This window comes from Alosa alosa, chromosome 12 (genome assembly GCF_017589495.1).
Source record: "Alosa alosa isolate M-15738 ecotype Scorff River chromosome 12, AALO_Geno_1.1, whole genome shotgun sequence".
NCBI lineage: Eukaryota > Metazoa > Chordata > Actinopteri > Clupeiformes > Clupeidae > Alosa > Alosa alosa.
Genome location: NC_063200.1, coordinates 9,633,731 through 9,654,250, shown reverse-complemented (window position 1 = coordinate 9,654,250; position 20,520 = coordinate 9,633,731). Strand labels below are relative to the sequence as shown.

Genomic DNA, 20,520 nt, shown 5'->3' with positions numbered 1-20,520 from the left:
GTTGGGACACATCAGACTCTGTTTGCGATTGTTTTGATCTATAAAAATCTGTTTTTTGATTGATCAAGAGGGGGACTGTAGAATTCTGGGAATATTCTTACTGTATTCTGATGTGTTCATATGTTTACATCTGTGTGTAGTATACAACAGGGAGAGGTCCATATTATTGTACATAACTGTGCCTTAGGCCTGTGTACCAGCAGGGGAAAGATCATACAGGCCGATGTTTAGGAACATCGAGGAACATCGAGTGATAACATGGGCCGAGGGAGACAGCATGTCTGCCTATTCGGGCTAGTATCTCCATCTGGCCAGGGCCGGGTTTTGTACACTGGTTGGCACCTGCCACGTTGGCATGATTGACGTTTCTGTGTTTTAGTATAACAGGCTTTGTCTTGGGTTTTGACCGCGGGAGGCGGATCGAGGAAACAACCCAAGGAGCATCTTCTGTCCGGAAGGCTCAGCAGCCGCTTCTAATAACAACCGCAACTATTAGACTCTGCACAGTTTTACTGTTTGAGACTTAGCCTGTGTTCTGTTATTCATTGTTGTACCATCTACAATAAATCATCATCTAATCGCCGATCCTGATCCAGCCTTCAAAGCTTTATTGACCATCTTCAATACAGACATTAGAACTAAAACACAACGCAACAACCAGAGAATCCAACATCTGGCATAAGGCGGGCTTTATATGATGACAGATAGAGCAGTGCATTCAGCACAACCAATGGCTGCTCTGATGGCAACGTGTTAGTTTCTGACCTCAGTAAGATGGTGCATAAGGTGTACAGTATAAGTCTCCTGTGTTTGTTTCTGACAGTAAGATGGTGCATAAGTCTCTGTGTCTCTATGTTTCTGACCTCAGCAAGATGGTGCCTATTGTACGTCTCCTGTGTCTGTTTTTGACCTCAGTAAGATAGTATCTTTTGTAAGTCTCCTCTGTCTGTTTTTGACCTTAGCAAGATGGTGCCAATTGTAAGTGTCCTGTCTGTTTTTGACCTTAGCAAGATGGTGCTCAATGTAAGTTGTCTGTTTTTGACCTTAGCAAGATGGTGCTCGTTGTAAGTTGTCTGTTTTTGACCTTATCAAGATGGTGCATAAGTCCATTGTGGTGGGCCTGGTGGTGCTGCTGGTGGTGGCCGTGGGGACGTTTGTGGGCGTGTTCTATGGGGTTGGGAAGAAGATGACCGACCAGAAGGCCTACTTCAAAGCTGCAGTGGCCGCGGACGCTGGACCCTGCTCGGAGATAGGCAGGTACGGGAGGAAGAGATGCAGACACACACACACACACACACACATACATGCTGGACCCTGCTCGAAGAGAGGCAGGTACGGGAGGAAGAGTTACATACACACACACACACACACACACACACATACACACATACACATGTACAGGAGGAAGAGTTGCACACACACACACACAGATACGGGAGGAAGAGTTGCACACACACATAACAAACCTGCTCGGAGATAGGCAGGTAAGAACCGCAGGTAAGAACCGAGCAATGGAGCAAACAGGGACGATAGAGTACAGGATAGAGGATGTGTAGACACACATGCACACACACACACACACACACAGGCCCAAAACACACACACACACACACACACACACACACACACACATTCACACACCGTCATGCACACCACTCTGTTTGGAGAAATCATCCCTGAACTGACATCAACCTCTCCTGCATGTTCCTTTTCTCTTACACCACCAAGCTTACATCGCATCACTGTGTGTGTGTGTGTGTGTTATTGATAATGGCGATGTGTGTGTGCCTGTGTGTATGTGTGTGTTTGTGTGTGGCTGCAATGTGTTGTGTGTGTGTGTGTGTGTGTGTGTGTGTGCACGCGTGTGTGTGGTGTGTGTGTGTGCTGCGTGTGTGTGTGTGTGTGTGTGTGTGTGTGTGTGTGTGTGTCTCTGTGTGTGTGTGCATTAATCGCGTGTGTGTGTCTTGGCGTGTGTGTGTGTGTGTGTGTGTGTGTGTGTGTGTGTGTGTGTGTGTGCGTGTGTGCGTGTGTGTGTGTGTGTGTGTGTGTTCACGGCACAGGGATATCCTGAAGAAAGGCGGTTCTGCGGTGGACTCGGCCATCGCTGGGCTGCTGTGTGTGGGCCTGATGAGCGCACAGCATGGGCATCGGCGGAGGCCTCTTCCTCACCATCTACGATGCCAGCACAGGTAGCCACAGGCCTCACACACACACTATCACTGGACACACCGCATAGTACAGGCACACACACACACTACCACTGGACACCCGCGCCAGTACAGCACACACACACACACTACCCACTGGACACACCCGCATAGTACAGGCACACACACACACACACACTACCACTGGACACACCGCATAGTACAGCACACACTACCACTGGACACAGCGCATAGTACAGGCACACACACACACACACACTACCACTGGACACACTGCATAGTACAGCACACACACACACACTACCACTGGACACACCGCCAGTGTTGGGAAGGTTACTTACAAAACATATTCCGTTACAGAATACAGAATACATGCCCAAAAATGTAATTTGTAACATATTCCGTTACGTTACTCAATCTGAGTAACGTATTGAATACTTGGATTACTTCCGCATTGAATTGCATTTTATAACTGTAGGAATGCGGCCATCAAATCCTGCTTACTAAACAGGCCTATTCTGGTGTGTTCTTCTGTTCCAAATGGCTGGTGTTGGGCCCACATAGGAGAATGTAAAGTCAACTAAGCTACCTGATACAACTATAAAATAGCAAGGTGACCACTAAAACTACAGCAGGCGACTAGGCTAATTAAAACATACTTTAAGGGCGTAGCCAGAAATTATAATTAAGGCGTGCCTGTAAGATTTTTCAGTTGCATCAACCCAGTACAAGTGAGGGGCGCATATGATAGGTGGAAAGCAAATGACCTGCAAATGTAAACACTATAGGCTACTGTATGTCAGTGCTCTCAAAATTAACGTGATCGCGTAATAACAATCAAAAACCGCACGTTAAAATATGCTACTCACAAGAATAATTCTTCAGAGGCTGCACCATAATTCATTTTAAAACGTAAATGGAGATCTAATTAGAAAGAAATAAGCCATAAAGCTATTTTAAGTTAGAATAAAAAACTTAGAATGCAGTGCCTATTTTAAAGATGGGTTTTATTGTAGGTCTAAATCAACACATGAACTGCTTTGTTTATTGATTAGCAAACTGTGTAACCAATTGGCCGAAGTAGCCTAAGCTATTAATACTTGGGAAAATATTCTTTGAACAGACATCAGGAACCACGATCAGTGAGGAACAGGAGTTACCTCCACTTACTTAACTCCTAATTTGCTGTGCACAGTCATTTCAGGGTCTCCGATGACGCGTCCCTAATGTGCGCTGGCTGCGTTTTGACGGGTGCAATGTCAGGCTAGTGGACGGTGGGGGTTGGACATGGAAACAATTTCATCATAGATTGCTTTCAGGAGCTTTTGGGAAATGGAGACACACACACACACACACTGTGTACCACTGGACACACCTCATAGTACAGCACAGGTAGGCTCAGGCACACACACACTACCAGATGTAGAACATTGCAGTAACATTGGCATGACAAAAGAACATTGCAGTAACACTGGCATGACTGTGAAGCATTGCCCCCCCACACACACACCTTTCTCAGGTTATCACCTACAGTACATGCCCTCACCTGGCCCTGGCCCTGAGGCCTCTGCTACACGTCACTGAATCAGTGTCGATACAGAGTTCCAGATCAAATCCAATCTCAGGTTATCTCCATAGACACTGTGTCTTGCAGGAAAAGTGGAGACTATCAACGCCCGGGAGTCCGCCCCAGCGAATGCATCTCAGGACATGTTTGGGAACAACACAGACCTGTCGCGCACAGGTACTCATTAAACTGCTCACCTATGCAGCAGCAATGATGGCATTGTCACAGACATCACAGGGACAGTTTATGAGAGTTTGGACACAGACATAGGGTGGACACACACACACACACACACACACACACACACACACACACACACACACACACACACACAAACACACACACACACACACACACACACATTGAGAACGTGCGTCAGGGCCACATGAGACACAGGGCCACAATCATAAACGCTCTCATTTCATTAGAAAAGGACTAAACACTAAGCTCAGTAAAAAAACTCAGATGTTTCTGCAGACAGTATGTATGGGTGTAGTGAGTGAAGACAGTATGTATGGGTGTAGTGAGTGAAGACAGTATGGGTGTAGTGAGTGAAGACAGTAGGTATGGGTGTAGTGAGTGAAGACAGTATGTATGGGTGTAGTGAGTGAAGACAGTAAGGGTGTAGTGAGTGAAGACAGTAAGGGTGTAGTGAGTGAAGACAGTAAGGGTGTAGTGAGTGAAGACAGTATGTATGGGTGTAGTGAGTGAAGACAGTATGTATGGGTGTAGTGAGTGAAGACAGTATGGGTGTAGTGAGTGAAGACAGTATGTATGGGTGTAGTGAGTGAAGACAGTAAGGGTGTAGTGAGTGAAGACAGTATGGGTGTAGTGAGTGAAGACAGTATGTATGGGTGTAGTGAGTGAAGACAGTATGTATGGGTGTAGTGAGTGAAGACAGTATGTATGGGTGTAGTGAGTGATGACAGTATGGGTGTAGTGAGTGAAGACAGTATGGGTGTAGTGAGTATGTTGATCAGTCGTGTTATATTTTCCATGCATGACAGCTTGAAGCAGCATGGGTGGAGAACAAGTGTTGTGTTTTAAGTGTTGCATGCGTGAGAGTGTTGTGTGTGTTGTTTGTGAGGTGTGTTGTTTGTGTGTTGGTGTGTGCATTGTGTGTGAGGCGTTTTGTGTGACAGTGTGTTGTGTGTTATGTGGGAAGTGTTGTGTGAGAGACTGGTAGTTCATAAGTTCAGAGCTGAAACCCAGCTCAGCATCACGGCTGTCCTGATCTATGTGTATGTGTGTGTGTGTGTGTGTGTGTGTGTGTGTGTGTGTGTGTGTGTGTGTGTGTGTGTGTGTCCATATGGCAGGTGGGCTGGCCATCGCAGTGCCAGGAGAGATCCGCGGCTACGAGCTGGCACACAGGCGGCATGGCAGGCTACCGTGGAAGGAGCTGTTCCTGCCCAGCACTCACGGTTGGCCGCCGAAGGGGTTTCCCTCTGGGCAGTGCCTTGGCAAAGGCCATCAACAGCTACAGGAGAACAATCACTAGCGATAAGGCTTTATGGTACAACCACTATCTCAAAACCGCACCATATTCAAAAAACAATCACCAGCGATAAATTTGGTGCAAAAGTAATCGCAATACTGCACTTGATTCTCATCAAAGAGAGAGAAAACGTAACATTTTTGCTGCTTTTTCTCTGAGATGAAATCAAACTTTGCCATTGAAACCCCTGAGTTGACTCTTAACCGTGAGTCAGTTTGCTTCACTGCAGGTTGCAGTTGTTGTTGTTGTTGTTGTCATTGTCTCCTGCTGGTTGCTCTAGTGTTTTCTCTCTCTCTTCTCTTAGTGAAGTGTTCTGTGACTCAAAGGGCAACATTCTGAGAGAGAACAGCACCATCTACTACCGCAAGCTGGCCGACACCTACGAGGCCATAGCCAATCAGGGCCCAGATGCGTTCTACAAGGGGCCAATAGCGGAGAACATGGTGCGGGACATCCAGGCTGCAGGTAGGTTCCTACTTTGTGAGCTGTGAGGTAATGGTAATGTGCAAACTTTACTCTTTTTTATTATTCCTATAGCACATATTATAGCACAATGGCAATTCAAAGTACCGGTACTTCACACAAAGACATAAGCGATCGCTAATAAGTCCATGGGCAATAGGTGACTCTTGGCATGGACGAGACACAGTATGGAGGAGATAAGCACTGTAGAGAAAAGACCAGCTCTACTTCACAACTCTTCGTACTGGCGATATGTAACCTAACCCTGGGTGCCAACGCCAAGCTTTCTCTGGACAATTGGGACAGCAGTCATGGCGGTTTATGCCAGTATGTAAAAGCAATCACTGGCCCGTGCTGATTTGACATGATGGACTAGGCCTGAGTCATACAGTAGACCTTAATTGACATGTTTGTGCAGGCATTGTGTGCATGTGTGAGTGTGTGTGTGTGAGTGTGTGTTTGTGTGTGTGTGTGTCTGTGTGTGTGTGTGTGTGTGTGTGTTTATGTCTGTGTGTGTGTGTGTGTGTGTGTGTTCATGCCTGTGTGTGTGTGTGTGTGTTCATATCTGTCTGTGTGGTCATATCTGTGTGTGTGTGTGTATTGTGTTACAGGTGGCATCGTCACTCTGCAGGACCTCCAGGACTACCAGGCCAGGCTGGAGGAGGCCCTGTGTGTGGGCATGGGGGAGTACCGGCTATGTGTCCCCCCCGCACCCGCCAGTGGCCCCGTGCTGGCCCTCATCCTCAACATCCTCAAAGGTGAGTTCCGCCTCACGTAGGGCCTGAGGATACCAACAACACCAACACCCACACCACTACCGCAACACCATACCACACCCCATCACTACCGCACCAACACCCCATCACTACCGCACCACTACCACACCAACACCACACCACTACCACAACACTATTGCACCCTTTTGCCACCATGTGTTAATGTCTATTCACCCCCCCCCCCAAAAATAAATAAATGAATAAAAAATAAAATAATAAAAAATGGATTATGAATTTTGTGCTGCCATCAGCCATCACAGCCAATTAAACTTTAGACTTCAAAGACCAGTGGACCAAATCCTTCAGACATGAAAGCCTTGTTGATAACCTATTTCTATCACGATTTTTTAACTGTTACATTCATGACGCTTATGCTAATGTTACAACTGTAGGCTATCGCACGTTTAAATGGCTGCATCAGGTTGTAACAAAGCTAGCCTAGACCTGCGTCGCTGTTAAGTTAAATTCTTAACAAACTAGAACATATTTTTTAATTCTTTCATGAACTAAACATGTATGACTCCTTTCTGGTCAAATTTCACAGCTTTCACGTTTAGCAGCATTATGTAAATCGAGTTTGAACGGAGAGAATAGAAAAGTGTTATGATTGTGCCACTTCTCTACTCTCACATAGTAAACAAATGGAATGTTGGAACATTGCGCTCCCCAACACAAACGCGAAAGGTCGGGTTTGCTTCTTATCTCTTTTGATGATAAGTTTTGAAGTTTTGTTTTGAAAACGGAGGGTTAGCCTACTTAACGTAACGTTCACGGATTGGGATAAATATAAGAGATCAAAATTTCCCTCACGGGATCAAAAGAGTATAAACTTACTTGTGGTTTTCTGAGTATCAATGTCATAAGATGGTTCATCATCACATTACACCTCATGACATTACATAGGCCTATACGTGCACACATGTGCAGGCCAATTATAGGGGGATTCGACTTCATGTAGGCTAGCCACTGCAGACGTCTAAGCGCTGACTACGTGATTATCTCTGAGACTCTGCTACGTTTTAAACCCGGAATTGTGCATAGGCTATGTCATGGTTGAAAATGTCGAAGTCAAATCCCACAAATTTTTCACCGATTTTTTTATTTTTTTTGCGGTGAGGACGGTGACGAGCTCAGACCCGCGGTAGGGGTCACGTGACCGCAGGATTGCGGTAATGCAGTTACCTTCACATCCCTACCCTCCGGTTACAAGTCCGAAGCGCTAACCAGTAGGTCACGGATGCCCCAAAAATGCCATTATCGAGGTGATTAGCTATGTAGCCTTAATACTTCGTATGGGAAGCAAACCTGTGAACACGCAAGAATGTCATTGCTTTGGTATGCCGTCTCTCTGCACGTTACACCACCACCAAACGTTTAAATAAACGTTTAATTTAACGTTTAAATTTAAAGGTGTAGTCAGAGATGTAAAAGAACGTAAAGGTCCTGCCATGTATTGGTTCTACCTCTGCGCTTAACACATGTGATTTCACTAATTAGCTGATCTAACCTGGCTTAAGAGCTGTGCTAATTAGAATCAGCTCATTAAGTGAATGGTTGGAACAAAAATGTGGCAGGAGTTTTACTATATGAAGCCGGACTTCTACACCTCTGGGTGTAGTCTGCATCTCTAATTTAGTACACTTTTGGTCAATTTCAGTGGAGCCAACCAACAAGCACTAAAAACACAGAGTAAGAAGTTAACTTATATGAAGGCTGAACTCTACAGTTAGGGTGACCAGACGTCCTGAGCAATTCGGGACAGTCCCGAAATCTAATCGTTTATCCCGAATCCCGAATCCAGCCCTAATTGTGCCGAAAATTATACTGAGTAGTTATTTTCTGATAAACATTAAAACTGTACGTAGAGAGGTTGAGTCGTCTGGATGCAGCCCCGGCTATTTTGTTTCTTTTTTGACGTTCTATAATTAGGCACAAATATAATAATAATAATAATAATAATAATAATAATAAAGCTTTATTTGTATAGCACCTTTCATACACAGAATGCAGCTCAAAGTGCTTTACATTTGAAGCATGTAACACAATAATAGTCAGTCAGTCATTATCAATCACTTTTCTTTGCTGTTTATGATATACTCAGCAACATATCAAAAATATAGAAAATGACGTCATAAGACTGGCAGCCTTAACCCTCTTACCCCCCACAAGCACGCCATATGGCAACTGTGGCAAGGAAAGACTCCCATATTCCAGGAAGAAACCTTGAGCAGAACCTGACTTAATAGGGGGAGCCCATCTGCTTCTGGCAATATGCACTGATTTTAGCTCATTTTCATTCATTCCTTGACATGGCTGATGTACCGGAACCCCAACACGCCGCTAAAAAGCAAAAGCGTCTATGCAGGTACCGGGAGGAGTGGGTGGGGAGGTACCCGTGGATTGACAAAGCCTTAAGCGACGAGATGAAAGCATTCTGCAAAGTGTGTAGAAGAGAGTTTGGTAGGCAGATGTTAGACTACATGCTAGGCTATTATCCTTATTCTGAAAGGTCTGATTTGCACTGTTACGCAGTCATTGTTTTTTTTTTTCCCACAATGACATTTTGAGTTCATGATTTCTCTATTGTATTTTGAGGCAGACTTGATGTTTGAATAAAAATGTGTTTTGGTAAAGGTTTGAAAATAAATTAATTATCTTTTTTAATAGTCTGTGTAGGCCTACAACCCCCAACCCCCCCGCGAAAAATCTGCAGGTGTTAAACTCCGGAGACGATTAACCATCCAGGCTTTTCAAGAAGCTGTGTGGGATTTAAATCAACATTTTTTTTGTCAAATTCAGTAAACTGCTCCTCACAGTTCTTTGGCTTTCTGTTCTGTGTGTGTGAACTCAAAGAAGCTCAGGCGTTCCAATACAGTGTTGCTTCTGTAAATAAGAAACTAACAAAGATTGGGCCTTACACACACACACACACACACACACACACACACACACACACACACACTCTCTCTCTCCCACACAGCACTGCCCCCTGTACACACACACACACACACACACACTGCCGCACTCCCTTCTTCCCACATATTTTCCTCTCTGATGATGATCTGTTCCTGTCCTCCTCTACTGCCCCCCCTAACTCCCCTTACTCCTGAACCCCAACTCCTTTCTTCCCACCTCTCTCTTTCTCTCCCCCCTCTCTCTCCCCCCCCTCTCTCTCTCTCTTTCTCTCCCTCCTACACATACCCCCGCTGCGTTGGCTCTAATTGGGCTCAGAGACGTCTCTGGGTAGTCACACTGTACTCTGGGAAGCCCTCAGTCTCACATGGCAGACGACACCCTCTGTCTGCGCCAAGGGATTCACCACAGTTCACTGGCTCCTCTCTCTGTGCCAGACACACACACACACACCTACAATCACACACACATACTGGCACACACATGCACACACCCACGCACACAACACACACACACACACACACACACACACACACACACACACACACACACACACACACACACACACACATACACATACACAAATACACTCTCAGTCTATCTCTCTCATCTTCTCACACCCACACACACATACAGTACACACACACACACATAAACACTTTCAGGGCCCGTAAACACGATGCTTTGTTTTTTTACTGTAAACCGGTGAATTAATTTTATCGGTTAGGCCTTGCGTGTACACAACGCTGGCATTTTAGGAGGCTGTAACCGATAGTTTTTGTAACAGGGTTCCGAAGTGGAATTTTTAAAACCGCGGTTAACTTTTGCCGTGAAGACAGCAGAGCCGGCAATTTTATGACGACATAGAATTACCCCTCAACTCTGTTCTGACAAGCCACCACACTCGACCTGACATGCTGCTTGTCAGAACAAACCAAACCATTTGTTTATCATATTAAAAAAATGTCATGATTTATGTGCACAATGTATCAGCCTTTTGTGGCTAAGTTAAAAAGCACACCGTTAGCTTAACTTAAACATTAGCTTACTACAACCTATGACTAACGCATGTTGATGTTTTCTCCAGTGGTGCTCAGGCCTAATGCAAAACGTAAGCATTTCAATTTCCACATAGCAGTCACATACCTTGAAAATGAGCTTTATTAGTTTAACTGTTGAATTGAAAACCGAATTGTCTGTAGTCTCCTTATTTCATGTGACTGCTTAACAAACTATTAAACAATGTTTTGTCTTCTACGCAAATTAAATGTGCAGCCTCTGCACGGCTTTCACTGCGCCATCGACTGGTCTGTCATATGCACTACAGCACTTTTAGCCGCTTTCACCTCTGTTTTTTCTTCACCGGTATTGTTAAAGGTGTGAAAGCGGTAAGAGACAATACATGTGTAGACGTAGCCTCCCTCTCTCTCTCTCACACATACACACACACACACACTCACACTGATGTATCTCACACATTCAGCTCTCCCCTTGGGCGTGCTTGTGAGGTGTGTGTTTGTGTGTGTGTGCCTCTACTTCCTCATCTCTCAGTAGCGTTGCTTCTGTAGCCCATAATTAACCACACACACGCGCACACACACACACACCTCCCCTCCACGTCCCAAAGCCTATTACACATTCTGTGTTTTTTTGTTTTGTTAAATTACTCATTTCTCGTTTTCTCTGTCTATCCGACGCCATTCTGCCCATGAGTGAGTGAGTGAGTGAGAGAATAAGTGAGTGGGTGAGTGAGAGAATGAGTGAGTGGGAGAGTGAGTGAGAGAATGAGTGAGTGGGAGAGTGAGTGAGTGAGTGAGTGAGTGAAAGAGTGAGTGAGAGAGTGAGTGAGTGAGTGACTGAGAGAGTGAGTGAGTAAGAGTGAATGAGTGAGTGAGAGAGTGAGTGAGTAAGTGAGTGAGTGAGTGAGTGAGAGAGTGACTTAGTGGGAGAGTGAATGAATGAGTGAGTGAATGAGTGAGTGAGTGAGTGAGTTAGTGAGTAAGTCAGAAACTCCCAATGAGAACGACTAATGAGAGCCACCAAAGCCAAACTTGCAGCTCTTTCGGCGCCCCTCTCCATCCGTGCGAATCCCATTACCGCGCCACACTTTAGCGCTTTTGGTGTCCTGGTAATGAAAAACATGTCACTGCTGTCGGAGAAAGTCCTCCTCCCTGCTGTTTGGCTGCCCAGGCGGCTAGCTGCGGTCCCCAGTGGTCCTCTAATTAGCCTGGCGTTTGGGTAACATGTTATTTGAAAGGGTCCGCATAAGACTGATGTACTCCAACGCCATCAGAGCTATGACACCTGTCATGAACATTAAGAAGCCTTTATGAATGTTTATGTCTGGTAAGTGGCTTTTTTTTATGCCAAGTTGACATTTCTTGGGCTGCCTTCGTTGTGACAACTTTACAGCAGAGCTGCAGAGGCACGCGGGCCTTATGGAAGAAAGCCAGGGTTAGGGCAGAGAACAAGACAAACACAGCACTAGTACCACAGAGCCAGCAGGGTGTGCCAAAAATGATCCCAAAAGTAAATTAAGAAATTTAGGGTTCATAACAATGGTCAGTCTGACAGACACTGAATAGATTCATCTGCAGACATCTCTGTAATCTGTTTGTCTGTCCCTCAGGTTACAAGCTCGGGCCAGACAGTGTTTCCACGCTGGAGAAGAAGGTGCTCACCTATCACCGCATTGTTGAGGCCTTCCGTTTCGCATATGCCAAGAGAAGCGTGCTCGGAGACCCTCACTTTGTCAACGTTACCTCTGTGAGTTTGACTTCTGGAAGGGGCTGATTGAGTGATTTAACAATTGATTGATTGATTGACTGATTGATTGATTGATTGATTCATTCATTCATTCATTCATTCATTCATTCAATCAATCAATCATTCAATCAGTCACAGATTTTGACATAAAAACGATATTTACTTGTGATAGTCTGTTCACGGCCTTGTCTGAAAGCTGTGTTGTAGTATCACCATTAACATGTGTTACGCAAACCAAGTGTTTCTACTGGCAGTGTGAATGCAAGCCTTGGAACGTCTGTTCACGGCCTTGTCTGAGAGCTGTGTTGTAGTATGACCATTAACATGTCTTCTCTTGACACAGAACTCTAGGAACTGTGTAGTTTTTAAGGTAGCCTCTTCCAGTAGAACTGTGTTCTTAGAACTGACACTGATTGCCAGGTGTGTTCTATTGCCAGGTGTGTGTGTGTGTGTGTGTGTGTGTGTGTGTGTGTGTGTGTGCTGACCCTGGGAAAGCTCCTAGTGAAATTCCGTCCACAGTCTTTGACTTTCTAGGCCCTTTCTCCATCAATGACTGATTATAAATCTGCGGTTAAAAAGCTGCAATCATGTCGAAATACTAATATTAATGTTGGAGTCTTGCCCTAGCTTTTATTTAAAGCGTGCAAGGGTCAAACACTGAGCTCGCTAACCTCAAGTGTCCAGGATTGAGAAAGATTTGTTTGGAAGAGGACACATACAAACACACACACACTTTCTCTCTCTCTCTCACACATGCAAACACACACACACACACACGCAAACATCAGAGAATGCCTTTGATAACCAACACTGGATCACCATTCTGTGTGTTCCTCTTGGATTTCATTCCTTGTTGTTTCTCTTGGATGTTCTCCATTTGGGGAAAACACACCTCCATCAGTCCTTTCCTCCCCCCATCTTTCCTTTCAGTTTGTCAAGAACATCACCTCAGATGATGTGGCCGAACTATTCCGCAGTCGGATCACCGACGACACCACACACCCAATGGAGTACTACGAGCCCGAGTACTTCGTCCCCGACGACCATGGCACCGCCCACCTGTCCGTCATGGCGGAGGATGGAAGCGCGGTGGCCGCCACCAGCACCATCAACACCTAGTAAGACATGAACTTGAGTATCAATGCAGTACTGTAAAATAAGTAATTACCAACAATGTCTAAACACTTCTTTTATAACCACTGTTTTAAATTGTAATAAAGCCTGTTACACTTAACTTAATACACTATCAATTCCCATTTACATGGAACCAACATGAATTATTCAAAAAGGCTAACACAATTAAGTTTAACTATTTACTTTGAAAAATAGACTTCACATATAGACACATGCCTTTAGTAGGCGAAAAGCCCTTTCATCTCAACCCTTCTGTTTCAAAAGCAAATAAAAACTATTTGAATAAACTAAATGGGTACCCAACCAGTAAGTAGGAGTTCGAGGTGCAGGCCTGTAGCGTGACTTGGGTTCGTCGAAGCCAGAAACAAGATGGCTGGCTAGAAGGCATTTGCGTAAATGACAAGGGAGCTAGGGAGACTAATGTCGTCTCTGATTCTGATAAGGCGACAGATATGGCTGGCTCAGTCACCACTGTCTGCGCTCTGTAGGAAAGCCCTTTCGTTCCCTCATGGTGGTTCACCTTGTTTTTCACCCAACAAGGCAGCCCTTTACACAGGTATCAACAAGGTCAGAGTGGTTTCGCCAGCCAAATGACAACCTACCCTCTCGCAGGGAACAGCACACACCTGAATATCGCCCCTTTCGGAGTCGGAGGGGGCGAGGAGGTAGGCAGTGATGTCTACAGTCCGGCGGTCGGATGATTCACCAGAGGACAGCTCGATTACTAGGAAGCAAATACAGCAGAGTCCTGGGTGGTGTCAACCCTATCAAAAGGGTACACCATCCAGTTCAAGCGCCAACCGCCGAGGTTTCAAGGGGTCAAAATGACTATGATGAAGGACCAGAGCAAGGCTAAGAGGTTTGGGCCCTCCTGTTAAAGGGGGCCATTGAGCAATTAGGGCCAACATCACAAAACAGTGGGTTCTATTCCACATATTTTTTAATTTCGAAGAAGGGGGATGGACTTCGTCCCATACTAGATCTAAGGCCATTAAACAGTCACCTAAAGGTATTCAAGTTCCATATGCTTCACACAGCAGAGGTATTCCAAAGTGTCAAGCAAGACGTCTGGTTTACAACCATAGACTTGAAGGATGCATATTTTCATATTCCAATTGCACTTCACCACAGGCAATTCCTATTACACTTCACCACAGGCAATTTCCTGCTTCACTTTTGATGGGAGGTCTTACCAGTTCCGGGTCCTGCCATCCGTGATCTCTTCGGTCCCGCCGACCTTCCCGAGATTTTCGGTGGCAGCCTCGGCTCCACTTCAAGGCAGAGGTACGCGCGTCCTTCCTTACCTAGACGATTGACATATCTGTTCCCAGACAAGGGCAGAGGCACTAAGGGACTCAGCCCTGCTAGTCGCTCATGTTACCAGGCTAGGGCTCACTGTGAAATATGGATGTACAGGCTAGAGTTGCATCCAAAGCACCACAGGCACAAGCTAGTAACAGTTACCACCATTTGCCTAAAAGGGTTACAGCCAGGATACAGAAGAAGCATTCATTCCTGACTGCCGGGGTTCATTTAGGGACCAATTCTTCTCACAGAGAAGTGGTAGTGACCGATGCATCCCTGGCCGGATGGGGGGCTGTGTGGCAGTGCAGAACTGCCCAAGGTGCATTGGACCCTCGACAGGGGGAGCAACACATAAATGTGTTGGAGCTACAGGCAGTTGCTCTTGCTCTTAAGTATTTCCTGCCAGTCCTAGCAGGGAGACATGTCCTTATAAGGACGGACAACATGTCAGTGGATTACCATATAAACCACCAGGGGAGCACAAGGTCTCTAGCATCCCTGAGGCTGATTCAGCAGCTAATGTCATAGACCTACCCTCCGCTATTGAGCCTGAGGGCAATGCACATCCCAGGCACACAGAATGTCACGGCGGACTTCTTGTCCAGACAACACCCTAATCCAGGGGAATGGAGGCTGAACCTAGAAGTGGTGCAGGCCATTTGGCACCAATATGGCAGAGCGGAGGTGGATCTTTTCGCTTCTCAGGCCACGACACATTGCCCCCTCTGGTTTTCACACATGGAGTCAACAAGCCCCTTGAGCCAGGACGCACTGGCGCATGGGTGGCCCCAGTAGCTCCCATATGCATTCCCCCAACTCCCGCTCATACTACCCACTCTAGAGAGGATTCTCTGGGAGGGCCACCGAGTGCTGCTTGTAACCCCCAGGTGGCCAGGGAGAGTCTGGTTCCAGGTGCTATACAGCCTGCTGGACGTACAGCTTTGGCGTCTCGCTGTCCGCACAGACCTCCACTCTCAGCTGGGTGGCCAAATCTGGCATCCGAACCCAGCACGGTTGCAACTTTGGGTGTGGCCTCTGAAGGGCATGTGACCCTGCAATGGTAAAGACTATCCACAGCTCATGGGCACCCTCCACTAATGTGCTTTACGCTAATAGGTGGAAGCTTTTTATAAAATCGTGCCAAGAACATAGTCAGAAGGCAGCATGTTGCCTGATACAAGTTATCCTGTTTCCTACAGTCACGGTTTGATGACGGCCTGGCAGCATCCACTATCAAGGTGTATGTAGCTGCAATATCAGCTAGGCATAAGAGGGTAGAGGGGGTTACAGTGGGACCCGATAGTCTGGTGACCCGCTTTCTTAAGGATGCTCAGCGACTGAGGCCCCCTCAAAGAAGGATAATACCTTCCTGGGACTTGCCTTTTACTTGTACTGTGTCAGCACCCATTCGAACCTCTTGAAGACTGCTTTTTTTCCTAGCCATGTCATCGGCTAAGAGAATGGGGGAGCTACACACTCTGTCAATCAGCCAGGAGTGCCTACAGTGGAGTCCCGACCGCACAGAGGTAACCCTGTGGCCAAACCCGGCATTTTTGCCCAGAATCTTCTCTGCAAAGTATACTAACCAACCGTTCAGTCTGTGAGACTTTGAGCCCCCAACCCAGGGGGAGAAACTGGGGCAAGGTGATATTCTTCTATGCCCAGTCCGAATATTGAAAACATATATTGAAATGACCGCTGGATTCCGGCAGTCAGATTCATTATTTATCTGCCACACTCTGATAACGGCCTACCTGTTCCACCTCGTGTTCATGGTCATTCAACTCGGAGTGTAGCTGCGTCATGGGCTGTACTAAACGGAGTCCCACTTTCCGACATATGTACGGCGGCATTCTGGGCATCAACTTGCACATTTGCAATGTTTTATAGGGTCAATGTGACCACGAACCTCGTAGCCACAGCCGCCCTCTCAAGCCCTTAAAAGGGTATGTAGATCTTCCTCGTGACCCTGTTGGCATTTGTCATCCAGGTGCTGAAAGCACCGCCACTGGGGGTCAGTAGAAATGAAATAGAATGATAGTTACGTATGTAACCGCCGTTCTATGAATTTCGGATGACTGCCAGAGCTTGGCGGTCACTCCGAAGGTGGACAGGAATATTGCCAAGAGGTCACTTCCGGGGTAAGCGCACCTTAAGCACTGGGGCGGGGGCAAACATCACCCCTATCACAAGTGACTTTGTTGATATAAACACTCGACCTGCATGTGCATGTGATAAGACATCCAGGTGCTGAAAGCACCGGTCATCCAAAATAAAATAGAACCGCGGTTACATACATAACCATCATTTCATAGTCCTATGACCTTTCAAGAGCCTTGATAAGCTGTTGAGATATGATAGTATGTTATTGTGATATGATATACGTTGATAATCCTTGATAAGCTGTTGGGCAGACATGTGGCTTGTAGAAAATGGGTTCATAACTTACATCGCTGAATGTAGGGCTAAGGGAACAGTCATAATCCGAGAAAATGTTCATTTCTCCCATAGGAATACATAGACACTGGACGTCCCACTAGACTCCTAAATGGGCATGGCAGTGTGATGCGATATGTGTCGTGTTTGATTGTGTATCACAAGCTCGCTCTGTGTGTTATCTTCTTTGCCAGTTTTGGATCTAAAGTCATGTCCAACTCAACTGGGATCCTCTTAAACAACGAAATGGATGATTTCAGCTCCCCCTTCATCACAAACGCTTTTGGCGTCCCACCCTCCCCAAATAATTTCATCCTACCAGGTAAAGCAACAACATACTGTATCTTCTCCATTTTGACACAAGGACAACAAGTCCTTGTGACTGTATTGCACCCAAAGATCAGCCATACAGACAGAAACAGACTCAGTGGTTTATGTTTTACATTTTCTTTAGGCAAGAGGCCGTTATCGTCAATGGTTCCCACAATCTTCCTGGACAAGAACAATAAAGTAAAAATGGTTGTTGGAGGCTCTGGTGGGACGAAGATTACCACGGCGACCGCCTCAGTGAGTTTCAGTAGGCGCTTGCAGCTCTGTCTCATTACTGCCCTTCCAGTGTCCAGTGCATTGCATCACTGTATCTCCCCATCTAATCACTGCATTACATCACTGCATTGCATCACTGCATCTCCCCATCCACACTGCATTACATCACTGCATTACATAACTGCACCTCCCCATCCACACTGCATTAAATCACTGCATTACATCACTGCATTACATCATTGCCATTACATCACTGCATTACACCACTGCATTACATCACTGCATCTCCCCATCCACACTACATTACATCACTGCATTTTCCCATCCACACTGCATTACATCACTGCATTACATCACTGCATTATATCACTGCATTACATCACTCCATGTCATCACTGCATTTCATCACTGTATCTCCCCGTCCACACTGCATTACATCACTGCATTGTACTACTGCATGTTCCAATCCACACTGCGTTACATCACAGCATTACATCACTGCATAACATCACTGCATTTCATCACTGCATTTAATCACTGCATTACATCACTGTATCACCCCGTCCACACTGCATTACATCACTGCATTACATCACTGCCATTACATCACTGCATTGCATCACTGCATTACATCACTGTATCTCCCTGTCCACACTGCATTAGATCACTGCATTACATTACTGCATTACATCACTGCATTACATCACAGTATCTCATTATCTCCTCACTGCTCCTGATTACTTCATCACTGCTTTTGAAGTGTCAAAGTATCTTCTCATGTCAACTCTTCAACCACACGGTATTTCATCACTGCATCTTCTACTGAACTCCATCACATCCCTGTATCTCATCAGGTCATCTCTTTAATGTGATTGCTCAGTGCATCTGCACCCCATTACTGCATACACATACATCTCCACATTTGCACCCCATTACTGCATACCGTCTCTGTGTCTAGGGCCTTTGAGAACAGGTGGCTGTGCACCAGAGCTTTGCTGAGACAGTGACAGATCACAAACAAAGCTATTTTTGTCTTTATTTGTTTCATTCTAAAATATAATTTCAATGTCGGAATGTAAGGCAGACAAGTGGCTTGTAAAAAAGGGGTTCATAACTTACATCGCTAAATGTAGGGCTAAGGGAATGGGCATAGTCCGAGAAAATTTAAATTTTTCCCATAGGAATACATAGACACTGGAAGTCCCGCTAGACTCCTAAATGGGCATGGCAGTTGCGAACCCCACATCACAGCATGCCAGAATTGACCTTCTTATGAATCGCCTCGCTTTATCAACTGTCGAACCGTCGATCGTCGATTGAGTCGATCATTTGTGTTTCATTCATTCATCTTCCCTCTGTGGCTCTGTGGTCTCCAGGTTATCCTCCATGCTCTTGTCTTCGACTATGACCTGAAGACAGCAATAGCGGAGCCTCGCATTCACAACCAGCTCGCCCCCAACACCACGTACGGAGAGATGGACTTTGACCCGGTGAGTGGACAATACATAGGCTCCATAGAGCTGCTCAGTTTGGGGATCCAATTTGCTGAACAAGATGTGAGAAATCTGAAGCAGCAATGAGGGTGGTACGTTTTTGCAGCATTCTAAAGAGCCATTTAACATTTCTGATGAATTGCTCAAGCTCTCATTGTGTGTGTGTGTTTGTGTGTTTGTGTGTGTGTGTGTGTGTGTGTGTGTTTTCCACGTAGAACATTCTGGAGGGCTTGGAGCAGAAGAACCATGACACGGCCTTGCTGACGTCAGTGGCAGCGGTGGTGCAGGCGGTGATGAGACAGGGCGATGGGATATTCGCCGAATCGGACCCCAGAAAAGGAGGATACGCTGCAGGATACTGATATAAACACACATGCTTACACACACACACACACACACACACAGGCATAGTTACTGTAGATACACAAATACATACAGACAAAAACATACACAGATTTAGAGTTAGAGAGTTAGGCCAAACCCACACAAACACAGACATACACAGATGCAGATGCACTCGCACACACGCACACACACACACACATTCATCATATTTTTATATATTTATAAGGGAAAGTGTCTGGAACATTTGTGATGGATCCCAAAACGTGTGCATTTTTTGAAACTCAGGGAAGACAGTAGATGCTTCTGGAAGGAAGCACCTCATTGCAGCTTTTCTAACAATGTATCTTGGACGTACTGTATGTAATTAAATAAGAGTGCCATGCTGCAATGCACTCCTATGAGTGCCATATTCCTCTTTGTGTTTGATGCATGCATGGTCACACAGATTTGTGTGTGCACAAATTGATTGTAAATATTGTATTGTAATTATTTTCAATTAATTGTACTGTCCTATTTCTCTACACACTGTGGGTTTGGCCATTTCATTATCGACTTCATCCTTTGATCCCATATATGTGAATGCTTTGATGAGGCTTCAAAGACAAGTGGTGTTTAGAGAATCTCATGGCCTTTAATTTTTTATTTTGTTTTTAAATTGTTATACTGAGCACAAATCCTTTTACTGCACCTTTAAGATGTCCATGGTACTGTATTTATTCCTTGAATGGCAAGCAGACACTTTACTGTGTTAAATAAAACATGTCTGTTTTAGATGTTGTGCTTTAAAATTGTGGCTATGATATTGTCATTGCTTTGTGTCCTTTTTTGGTGCCTGTCAGACCATGGACCTATTGCACAAAACTAGGATAAGGGATTAAGCCGGGATTTCTTGGTTATCCTGGCTCAATTTATCCGTGATCCAGTTGCACAAAAGCGGGATAGGGGGCAGCAGGATATGGTATGGTATAAATCACCATGGCGATTTATTCTGTGGAGCTAGCCTGCTCCAGACCAGGCTAAGTTCCAGGATCTATTTAATCTCCTCCCTTATCTCAGTCAGCAGTCACCACAAACACTGTCATTATTTAAACGTTTGTGATCATTAATTAACTTT

The 20,520-nt window shown here is 45.5% G+C and overlaps 1 pseudogene; it reads left to right on the top strand.

Annotated features, from left to right (window-relative positions):
* Positions 1-1,036: 1,036 nt before the first annotated feature.
* On the top strand, positions 1,037-20,206 carry LOC125304378 (annotated as a pseudogene).
* Positions 20,207-20,520: the final 314 nt, after the last annotated feature.